The following is a 12,572-nucleotide window of genomic DNA, read 5'->3' as shown; positions in this document are numbered from 1 at the left end:
CTCAATACATTATTATTTTTGCTTTCCAAAGTCAGTTAAAGAGTTTTTAAATAATAAAAAGTCTTTTCTATTTACCTATTATTTACCATTTCTAGCGCTTTTTGTTCCTTTGTACAAATCCAGATTTCCATCTCATCTCGTTCTCCTTCTGCCTGCAGAAATGCCTTTAACCGTTCTGGTTGTGTAGGTCGGCTGCTGCTGAATTCCTTCAGTTTTTGTATGTCTGGAAAAGCTATTTTTGAATTCACTGCAGAAGTTACTTTTGAAAAATGTTTTTGCTGGGTTTTGACAGATTTTTTTTCTTTCAGCATTTTAAAGAGGTCGCTCCATGGTCTTGTGTCTCACACTGTTCCTGACATGATGTCTTCTCTCATTCTTTGTTCCTTGGTATGTAATGTGTCTTTCCACCCCACCCCCACCCCCACTCCCTTTCTGGCAGCTTTTACAATTTTATTTTTATCCCTGGTTTTGAGCAATTTGATTGTTTCTTGGTGTGATTATTCATGGGGTTTTTGTTTGTTTGCTTGTTTTGTGAATGGGGTTCTTTAAGCTACTTGTGTCTGTAGCAGTACAGTATTCATCAAATTTGGAAATTTTCAACCATTACTTCTTTAAACATTTTCACTGTTCATCCTTCCTTCTTCTTTCCTTCAGGGACTCTGTTTGCATATACATTAGGCTGCTTGAGATTGTGCCATAGCTCACTGATGTTCTTTGAGTTTTTAAAAAATTCTTTGCTCGTTGTTTCATGTGGCATCACTTCTACTAAGACACCTTCAAGTTTACTAATTTTTTATACTGCAGTGTCTAATCTATTCATCTCATCTGGTGTATTTTTCATCTCAGATATTGTCATTTTCCTCTCTGGGAGTCTATTTGGGCCTTTTTAATATTTTCTACATCTCTACTTAACATGCACAGTCTTTGCCTTCTTAAACATATAGACTATGTTATAACTACTATTTTAAACTTTATCTGCTAACTCTTATATGCGTTATTTCTGGGTCTGTTTCTTTTGATTTTGTATCTCGTTATCAGTCATTTTCCTGCTTCTTTACATGCCAGGTAATTTTCTGATTGTGAATTTTACCTTGTTAGTGCTAGGTACTTTTGTATTCCTTGAGCTTTGCTCTGGAGCATAGTTAAGTCACTTGGAAGCAGATGTATCCTTTCCAGGTCTGCCTTTAAACTTTGTTCAGGAAGACCAGAGAAGCTTTTCGTCTAGGACTAATTTTTTCCTACACTGAGGCAGTACCTGATAAGAAATCTAACCCAAATTCTATTCATTATGACGTTTTCCGCTCTGGCTAGAAGAAATATAAACTATGCTGCCCCTGTCCTCTGCTCCTTTTGCGGGGGTTCTTTCCAGCTTCAAGGATGACACATCAGAACGGGTGTTTGCTGTTGTCAGTGCTGAGCCGCTCGAGGACAAGACTGATCTCCCTCTGTGCTCGGAGAGCTGGTGACCGCACAGCCTCACTCATAGAGCCTGGCCTTTACACTTGTTATTCTTATTGATCAGTTCTTACAAGTGTCCCTCTCCAAACATGGTTTTCCGGCAGGCCCTGGAGAGGAAGTCATCTCCTTCCTGCCTCTTCCCATGACCTGGAGTGGGAAGGACTGATCCCTCAGGTAGAGACTATGTATAACCTGGCAGGGAAGGAGCCTCAGAGACCACACGATTGATGTGAGTATAAAATAAGTAAATGGACCAGCTTGTGAGTGTGTGTGTGCGCGCTTGAATGTGCGTGTGTGCATGTGTGTGCATATGTGCATGTATGCATGTGTGTGTGTGTGTGCGCACCCACATGTGTATGTGTGCGTGTGCTTGGGTGTGTGTCTGCATGTGTGGCCCCGATGTCATGACTTCTTCCCTTCCTCTCCACCCGTTTACTCTCCCATTACTTTCTGCTCATCTTATATCTGGAAACCAGAGTATAAAGTCAATGAATAGCCAAGAACTATGCCTAGAATGAAAATACAACATAGCTCTCAGGAAAACGAGAGGTGTGAAAGTCAGAGGAACACCTGCTCACAGGACATTAGTAGGGTGTCTGGCTCTAAGTACCACCCTGGGGAGCCCAGCTCAGCTTCCTATCATAATTTAACCTCTCTGTGCCACCGTTTCCTCATTTTTTTAAATGACAAAGACAATATCTATTTTATAGAGTCACTGTGATGATTAAATGAATTCAATTCATAAAATACCCCTACCAGTGCCTGGCACTGAATAAATGTCAACTCTTATTACGATTGTATCTAAATGTATTCCACTGCCCCCGTCTCTAAACTCCAGTTTCCTTTCGTGTCAACTCTTAAAACTTCATTTAAAGAGAAATTACAGGAAAACTATCACAGAGGTTTAGTGGAAGAAATAATGTATCGTTTTAGCAAGTTTTTTTTCCCCAAAAAGAGATGATCAGAACCATTTCAGGGACCATCTGATTACATCCTGTAAGCAGTAGGCACAGAAAGCCCTCTGGGTATATGAAATCAGATGGGCATTTATTCAACACATGCCTGTCCCGGGTCGCTTACAAAATGAAACTAACACAGCAAAAGAACCCAGCAGTCCAGGAGCTTAGCCGCCTAGAACAGTCATCATAGGCAGGGCAAATGTTAAGTTGAGGGTAAAGTGTTGAATGTTCCTTGTTTTACTGAAAGTCATTATTCAGCTGTTCACTGAGGCCACGTGCTAACGTGGGCTGGTAACTCCTGTTCCCGGTGTGCTGCTTGTTTTCTAGGCTTCACAGCAATGGGACTGACTAGTATTTTATAATCCAGACCAGTGTGTCCTGTGGGGTGTCTCCAAAAGAGGAAAATCTTAAAAGGAATAAAAAAGATGCTGGCTGTTGAGCTCTAGAAATCCAGCTGCCTTCTCCCAGCTTCTGGAAGCACAAGGGCTTCATTGTGTATGGAGAAAAAAAATGGAACTGAAGCTTTCCTGCAAGCATATTTGAACTTGGACCTCCAGTGCATAGATTAGCAGCCAGCTCCCAGCCCCCTCCCCTCTGCTCCTCTCCATCTTTGCAAGAGAATTTAGTTCCATTTAAGTCCAGGGGACATGGCAAAAACAACACTCCCAACGCCACTTCCATTTTTGGCAATGGGATCCTTCAAACAGTGAGAAATAGCATTTCAGCTCATAGGCCCTTTAGATTCTCTGCCTCATACATTAGTTTCCTCTGCTCGCTTCAGAGGGAAGGGATGGGTCTGAAGAGTTGGGGTTCATTTTCTGAGTTGTTTTTTAAGAAGAAAGAAAACAAATACCAGCAAAAAGAACGGAGTCACTGATTTTTAACCCTGGAAGGATATTAGCTAGCCACCCAGCAACTCCCCCCATTTTTCAGATGAGGAAACTGAGGCCAATTGGCTAACAGACAGAGCAGCACTTTGAGAGTTATCCCTGGGATGAGTCATCTTAGGACACCAGAGAGGATGAAAGCCATGGCCCCATTTCCCTTGTTTACTTGCATTGCGTTATTAACTGATAAATTGTTCTATCCTGAGTCCTGTGCTAAGGAAAAGAATGCAAACCTATACCCTGTGGGAATTTATAGTGACTAGTGAGTTTCCTTTTCTTTGAATTCACGTCATCTCTCATACACCTCCTCCCTGTCAATGAAATAATAAACCATTCTTTTCGTCACCTGGTTCACATTTTTAGAGTCATAGTCATGTTTCAGGTTCCCTCCTTTTTGATATACCAAACACTGTTAATTATTCACTTAAATAGTCCATCTCTCTCTCAACAGACATTTGCCATCTCCTACAGGGAGTCAGGCACTGTCCCCTACCTACCACGGGGGTAACTTCCTTTTTCCTCCATCCCTTCTGTCAACACCCAAATCCCAGACTTTATCACCTTCCAATTGACTGGTATTGCAAGAACTACCTGGCTGCCTCCAGGCCAGCTCTCTGTCTCCAACATGTCATGTCTGATGCATTTTCCTCGAACAAATTGCTGGTCATGCTGTCCTCCCGCTCCCCCGTTTTCAGATTTTCCTGCCATCACCTTACCTCCCCCAATTTATCTCCCCACTGTCCTCACCTAGCACTTCTTTTCTTTAACTGGGAAATTTCACTCATCCTTCAAGGCCTGGGGTCAAGTATCATCCATTCTCTGAAATGTTCCTCTTCCCCAACATCAGAGGACTCACACCCTCCCTGGGTGCTCACCTCTAGCACAAGACTGCTCAGATTGCCAGATGGTTATTGGTTCACTGGTTATCTCCTTACCTGCGCTCTGAGCTCTTTGAACACAGGGACCATCCTTTTTATGTTGTAGTCCAGTGTCCAGCAGAGCACAGGTGCTCAATAAACGCCCTGCGTGGAATAAATGAAGAGCTCCCAGCACAGCCCAGAGTCCTCCACAGGTGCTTAACAAAGACCTGCTGAGCCCCGGAAGGTAACCTGACACCAGAGCTCAACACCCAGTGATGCAGGCAGGGATGTAAACAGCAATTGTGACGTCAAAGCTTGGTTCCTAAGAGCATTTTTGTTTAAAGGGAAACTTCCCTTTTTGGGTAACTGGGGCCAAAGAGGCTCAAAGTCGAAGCAGCACTGAAAGTTGTCCCAGGACAAGCTGTCCTAGGACACCAGAGAGTTCTCCTTTCAAGAAGAAACTTCTCCTTTTGACACGTGATTTTAAAGAATTACAAAGAAGGTAGTCCGAACTCACTCATAAATGCTAAGGACACAAATATTCTGTTTCCAAGGGAAACAATCTCACTTCACCAAGCCTAAGGAAGATGTATCTAATCTGGAATTAATACATTTTAAGAAAAATTAAAACAGTATAATTAGCAACATGAGACACATGGAGGCTATGATAACCAGGATGAAAATAGATGTGATCTTTTTTGTTGAACGACTTCAATTACTATTCATTTATCCAGGAGGATGTTGTCCCGATGCCCTTGCTACCAGAATGACCCTCTTACTATTTTCTTTAAATACTTTCCTTAAACACCTAAGCATTTAAGATTGCAGACTTATTTGCTCTTTGTCAGTTTATACAGTATTTTCACAGTTTTTAAAAGAGCGAAGAGTGATTGCTTCAGAAAATTGAGCATATCAGGATGTTATTATGGGAGATTATCAGCCATTAAAAATACACTTCCCGTGATATGCAGAAAACAAGACCAATTTCACTGGAAAATGCAATTTGTTCTTCTGGAATTAGATCCTGTGTCAGACATTATCGAGTACATATTATGGACGAGATATTGTGCAGAAAACCAACTCCTTGTTCTCAAGTTGACTAAATATAAGAGGAGGATGCGAATAGGCAAGTTCATCACTCACACCCTTCACGTGTCTACAGAAATGGCAAGCTCTCTCCATTACGAGGCTCACTGTTTAGACACGCCTCACGCTTGCGTGTGGCTCATGGCTCTGAGCAGCCTGTGAGAAGGAGGTTCCTGAGGAGGACATCTCTTTCACCGTGGCTTCTGAATCAGCCTGCTCCCAGCCCCTGGCCCGGCATAGTGGGCCCCTGCTACTACTTCACAGTTTATCCTAAATGCATTTGTTCACTTTTGATGTCCCAGGAACCGGGGCCACTGGGTCTCCTTTGGGTTCAGAAACCTACTGTCTAGAAAATAATTGCAACATCTACAGTCATTGAAATGCTTTCAGAGGCAGTTTCTCAAGAATTAAAGAACTAAAGTTGCAGAAAATATGTTTCCATCTAAACTGGAAAATAAAAAGGTTCCCAGGACCTCTGGCTTTCCTCCAGGAAAGGACTACCACACCACAGAGGAATTGGACTTTTGCCTAGTGGCTTTTGCAATGACCTGAAATTTATACACTTTTTCAAATAGATGTGCTGCCGAGTGACCAGCAACAGGAACATTTTCCCAGTCTACAATACGGAAGTCCATATATGCTACACCCAGGACCTCCTCGGGACCAGTGCTCAAGGATTTCTCCCACTTGAGCCTCTCTTTGCCAGTGGCAGTGCTATCCCATCCTTAGCAGCAGGCCCTTGCCCAAAATTCCCTTCAGTTCCGTTAATCTTAACAGATATTATCTATATGCCAAAAATTGTGTTTAGCTACTAGAAGTTAAATAAGAGAAGAAGATCTGATCCCTGGTCTTGATCTAACAGACAATTGCTATATAATATAATATCTTAACCAATCAGCACAGACGAGGCAGGAGTGGGGGGCATTGAAACTCAGAAGAGAGAGTTAAAACCCAACATGGGAGTTTGGGAAATGCTTCTTGGAGAAGATGACATATAAGGTGACATTCTTAAGGGAAGAAGTGGGGGTCAATCATAAAAAGGGAAGGGTGTTCTTGGCAAAGGGAACAGTAAAAGCAGAGGTACAGCAGTACAGAGAGAATGGGCTGTGATAAGGAGTACAAGTAGTTAAGCATTGGATGAGAAGTTATAAGAGAAATACAAAGTGGAAGTTCGGATAGAGGTGAGACAAGGGGGAGTAAATTTATAGAAGATAGGATATGATGAACCTTGGATGAACTGCTAAAGAGTTTGGACTTTACTCATTACATAAGAGGTACCCATTGGTGAGTTTTGTTTTGTTTATGTAGGGAGTTGTTTGGGTGGATAGTATTTTGTTAAATTTACCTTTTAATGTTTTATTATCCAAAAAATTCGTATTCATTTTATTTTTAAGAAACTAGAAACAGCCACCCCAAATAGCCTAAGCAACCTTAAAAAAAAAGTTGGAGATTTCACACATTTTGAAATTAAAACTTAATACAAAGCTACAGTAATCAAAACAGTGTGGTGCTGGCATAAAAATAAACCTATAGATCAAGAGGATGGAACAGATAGTCAAGCAATAAACCCTCATATATATAGTCAAATGACTTTTGACAAGGCTGTGAAGACCATTCAATGAGGAAAGGACAGTATTTTCAGCAAAGTAGCTATTCACATACAAAAGAAGTAAGTTGGACCCTTATGCTATAATATAAAATTTAACTCAAAATGGATCAAAGATCTAAATATAAGAACTAAAACTGTAAAACTTAAAACATTGAGGGGTAAGCTTCATGACATTCGATTTGGCAATGATTTCTTGAATATGACACAAAAGTATAACTAAAAAACAAAAAAAAGTTGCTAAACTAGACTACACCAAAATTTAAAACTTTTGTGCATCAAAGGACACTATCATCAGAGTAGAAAGGTAAATTTTTGTGAATCATATATCTGATAAGAGGTTAACATATAAATATATATTAAAAAGACTTACAAATCAACAAAAGAAAAACAAACAACTGAATTTAAAAATGGGTAAACTGAGTCAAATAGATGTTTCTCCAAAGAAGATATACAAATGGCCAATAAGCACATAAAAAGGTGCTCAACATCACTAATCATTAGAGAACTACAAATCAAAATCAGTGAGATCCCACTTCATGCCCAGTAGGATGGCTATGGCCAAAACAAAATAAGCACACAAATGAAAAAATCAGAAAATAGTAAGTATTGGTGAGGATACGGAAAAATTAGAACCTGTGTGCACTGCTGATGGGAATATGAAAAACAGTATGGCAGTTCCTCAAAAGAGTAGAAACCAAATTACCACATCATCCAGCAGTTTCATTTCTGAGTGTATCCCCAAAGGAATTGAAAGCAGAGACTCAACCAGTTATCTGTACACTCACGTTCATAGCAGCATTACTTACAACAGCCAGAAGATAGAAGCAACCCAAATGCCCATCAAAAAATAAATGGCTAAACGAAATGTTATATTTGATGCATAGAGTGGAATATTATTTAGCTCTAAAAAAGGAAATTCTGATACAAGCAACAAAATGGATGAATCTTGAGGATATTATGCCAAGTGAAATAAGGCAGTCACAAAAGGACAAATGCTGTATGAGCCCACTGATGTGAAATACTGAGAGTAGTCAAGAGTCAGATTCATAGAAAAAGAAAGTAGATTAGTGGTTGCAAGGCAGTGGGCAGAGGGAGGAATGGGGACTTAGTGTTGAACAGTCTCAGTTTGGGAAGATGAAAAAAAATTCGGGGATGGATAGAGATAACAGTTTCACAACAGTGTAAATGTTTTTCTTTTTTCTTTTTTGGGGGGGGTAATTGGTTTTATTTTATTTATTTAATTAATTTATTTTTTAATGGAAGCACTGGGGATTGAACCCAGGACCCCAAGGTCATACTAAGCATGCACTCTACCGTTGAGCTATGCCCTCCCACCCGCCTACAACAGTGTAAATGTACTCAATGCTACTGAACTGCTTCTTTAAATAGTTAAAATAGTAAGTTTTATGTTATTTAAATTTTACCACCAAAAAACCCTAGGAACACAGGCAAGCAAGAAACTTACTCATGGCCTTACACAATATTCCCAATCTCCAGTGCCCATTATACACTCTGGAGTAGGGAATGGGAGAACACGTGATGTGGGTCAGTTTGTGTTTGAGGTCGTTCACTCCAGCTGTAGACAGGAGAAGGCTTTCAGCAGGACAAAATGAGAGGCAGGGAGCTTGGTTAGGTAGTGGTAGCAACAAGGCAAAAGATAAGAAAAGCCTCAACTGGGAAGTGCTAGTTCACTGCTAAGGAAGAACACATATATTAGAAAAACATTTAGGACCTGAAATGAGCAAGATTTGGTGAGCAGCCAATGATGAGGATGGAGAGGAAGATGTCCAGGTACCCAGTTTTAGGAATTTAGTGAATAGGGTACCATTATTTAAGACTACGTTCTTTCGTCTCAGATGCCGACATGCCATCCAGACTAAGGAAGATCCGGAACCTTAGGGGCCACGTGAGCCACAACCACAACCACATCGATAAACACCGAAAGCACCCAGGAGGCCAGGGTAATGCTGGTGGCATGCATCACTTAGGATCAACTTCAACAAATATCACCCGGGACACTTTGGGAAAGTAAGTATGAGGCATCACCACTTAAAAGGGGAACCAGAGCTTCTGCCCAACTGTCAGCCTTGATAAACTGTGGACCTTGGTCAGGGAGCAGACACGGGTAAATGCTGCCAAGAACAAGACTGGAGCTGCTCCTGTCTCTGACGTGGTGCCATCAGCATCCTACAAAGTTCTGGGGAAGGGAAAGCTCCCAGAACAGACTGTCATCGTGAAATCCAAATTCTTCAGCAGAAGAGCTGAGATTAAGGGTGTGGGTGGGGCCTGTGTCCTGGTAGCTTGAAGCCACATAGTAGGAGATCTATTGAATGTTATCAAGTGCTTTTCTTTTTTTTTTAACATTTTTTATTGATTCATAATCATTTTACAGTGTTGTGTCAAATTCCAGTGTTCAGCACAATTTTTCAGTCATTCATGGACATTTACACACTCATTGTCACATTTTTTTCTCTGTGATTTATCATAACATTTTGTGTATATTTCCCTGTGCTATACAGTGTAATCTTGTTTATCTATTCTACAATTTTGAAACCCCAGTCTATCCCTTCCCACCCTCTACCCCGCCCCCCACCCCGGTAACCACAAGTCTATATTCTCTGTCCATGAGTCTATTTCTGTCCTGTATTTATGCTTTGTTTTTGTTTGTTTGTTTGTTTTTGTTTTTTAGATTCCACATATGAGCGATCTCATATGGTATTTTTTTTTCTCTTTCTGGCTTACTTCACTTAGAATGACATTCTCTAGGAGCATCCATGTTGCTGCAAATGGCATTATGTTGTCGGTTTTTATGGCTGAGTAGTATTCCATTGTATAAATATACCACATCTTCTTTATCCAGTCACCTGTTGATGGACATTTAGGTTGTTTCCATGTTTTGGCTATTGTAAATAGTGCTGCTATGAACATTGGGGTGCAGGTGTCGTCCTGAAGTAGATTTCCTTCTGGGTACAAGCCCAGGAGTGGGATTCCTGGGTCATATGGTAAGTCTATTCCTAGTCTTTTGAGGAATCTCCATACTGTTTTCCACAGTGGCTGCACCAAACTGCATTTCCACCAGCAGTGTAGGAGGTTTCCCTTTTCTCCTTTTCTATTACAAAAAAAAAACAAAACTACATACACAGAAAAACAGAAACTATAATTTAATTAGAAAATTGAAATGATTTAATTTAATGTAATATAATAATTTAATTGGAATTTTAAATGGCTTAATTAAAAATTTAATAATTGGGAATGTGATTGTGGAGCTTTAAAATTTGTTAATTTGGTTAAAATAACTATTTCCCAGAACTCTCTTCCCTGCACTTTCCTGGTTAGGGTGGAGCACAAGAGATATTTTGCGTGAGCTTTAAGAGGTGGAAGGGAAGCAGAAGCCATAAGGTATGTTCTAATGCACAAACAGTTGGTGCAGGAGGCACCAGTGGAGTTCATGCACATTGTCTCTTATCTGGGGCCTCGTCTCCTCGGTGTGGAGCAGCACCCAGTTCTGCAGTTGCTCTACCTCGTCCTGGATCCTCCTTCAGCTTTTTTGACTCCTCGGCCAGGTAAGTATTTAGCACCATGACAAAGTGTGCCAGCTTCTCCTGCAGACACCCACTAGGGTGAAGGCGTTGGTGATGAGGAACTAACACAGGTTACAGTCCATCTTTGTGAGTCCCAGCTGGTGGCTCAGGGTTCCAGCTCCTTCCTGCCCCTCATCTTCATTTTATATCCGTCTTCCCTTCCTGACTGCCTGTCCTGTAAACTTCACGCTCTAGCGTCAGGCACAGAGACCACAGTCTCACTGAGATCATTTACCTACATCTCACAATTGTGTAAGGACAAATCTTCAGTGGTTTTATTTCTCTGATCAAACTCAGACTGATAGAGAATTTGGTGCTGGACGTGATTCCAGAGGTCTAGGACCTGAAGGATGAGTTCTCTGAATTGATTCTCGGTTATTTGGAATTGATTCTCTGATTTTATTAGATTTAAAGGTATTAAGGGCCCTGTTTCAAGTGGGCACCCTGGTATTATATGGCATGCAGTATTAAAAGTTACACAGATTATCACCCATTGACACTTTTAATCAAAGCCTATGGAACAGAGGTGGAACACTTTTTCTGAAAAGGGACAGACAGTAAATATTTAAGCTTTTTGAGCCACAACTACTCAAGTCTGTGGTTGTAACTTAAAAGCAGCCACAAACAATAAGTATATGAATGGATGTAGCTGTGTTCCAATAAAACTTTACTGACAGAAACAGAGAGCAAGATAGATTTGATCTAGGAAGCATAGATTACCAACTTCTGCCATAAACGGTAAAGCTTTGGATATATGAAAACGAATGTATGTGTGTATATGCGTGACTGGGACATTGTGCTGTACACAAAAATTGACACATTGTAACTGACTATACTTCAATTTAAAAAAAAAGCATTGGATGAACAAGTATTTGGTATCATAGGATATTTTAGTGACAAAACAAATTGATAGGATGAATTGGTTACTTCTAGGTGTGCTAGAGAACTTAAATAAAGAAAATGATGATCTTGGGACTTCACATTCTTAGCTCAAGGTTCATATAGGGGATCTGAAGTCTTCTATGAGAATCCTAAAAAAATTCTGAATAATACAGTGATGGGAGAACTGAAATCAGTAATTTGCAGGCAGACTGAAAAGGGGAATGATTTTGTAGAGAAGGCAACTGGGGACATGCCAAGTCTGAGGTGCCTATGAAATATTCAAGTTGAGAAATGTGTGGTCATGAACAGGCACGCGGTAGTTATAGTCTTGAGAATCAGTGACTTAACCAGGGAAAGGAGCAGGAGACAGAAGAGCAGTGAGCTAGGGCATAGCTGGGAGGAGCCCAGCGTTCGGTGGATGGGCAGGGAAAGGGGGGGGGGCTCCATAAAGGAGCCTGAGATGTCTAAAATCCTAAGGAAAGAATACCTTCACAGAGACCAAGGAGAAAGAGTCTCAAGACAAACTGGGTCTGGCTCAGCTTAAGAAATCTAGCAAGTCAAAATTGAAAGAGACAGGAAGATGGCCAGTGCCTTCAAAAGAAACATTTGAAGAGGGAAGCAAGATATGGATTTTTATGAGATCGATGTCACCAGAGCACAGTCACTCTATTAGCATTCCCTTCTTTAAATAGCCATTTAACTCAGGCGTGATGCTTCAGTTAGATAAAGGAGAAGTGACTGAGCAGCTCCTTTCTTCCACGTGAGTGTAAAGGACCACGTTGGATGAGAGGCAGGAGCATCAGAAAGTTGCCTGGTGGCCTCCATTTATTTGATCAAGTACCAGGCACAGTCACTGAGAGAGGAAGTCGAGGGCTGTGTAGAGAGAAGTGAAGTTTGGGACCAGTCACCCAAGAGTGGGAAAATTTCATTTAAAGAAATGCAGACTTCATGCAGCACAGCCACCTGAGTGCCCTTTCATCTGTGACTTATAATGTGAAGGGAGCATTTCTCTTATACTCAAACTTAACAATACTGGGCATGTTTGTCCACATCCAGATTGGCTCCTAGATTCAAAATTTATCATAAGTGTTTTTTTTTTCCCAGTAACCGTGGATAATGAAATAACAAATGAAAATTTTCCTGGTCTCTTGCCACTCTGAGAGCATCCTTTTAAACTCCTAATTCTCTAAGGAAATTCTCTGAACACACAGAAGAGCTAGCCAGACCTGCATTGATTCAACAGTATTGAG

The 12,572-nt window shown here is 40.8% G+C and overlaps 1 protein-coding gene and 1 pseudogene across 5 annotated transcripts in view; one reads left to right on the top strand and one right to left on the bottom strand.

The window, feature by feature from the left end:
• The window catches only part of LOC102525912 (transmembrane domain-containing protein TMIGD3), a 61,041-nt gene that overhangs the window by 37,425 nt on the left and 11,044 nt on the right, over window positions 1-12,572 (bottom strand). The gene's annotated exons all lie outside the window — the stretch shown is intronic.
• On the top strand, window positions 4,653-9,212 carry LOC102544746 (large ribosomal subunit protein uL15-like; annotated as a pseudogene).

The sequence above is a fragment of the Vicugna pacos genome, chromosome 9, assembly GCF_048564905.1.
Source record: "Vicugna pacos chromosome 9, VicPac4, whole genome shotgun sequence".
Taxonomy (NCBI): Eukaryota; Metazoa; Chordata; class Mammalia; order Artiodactyla; family Camelidae; genus Vicugna; species Vicugna pacos.
Note: the sequence above shows the minus strand (reverse complement) of the source record. Positions and strands in the feature narration are given on the sequence as shown.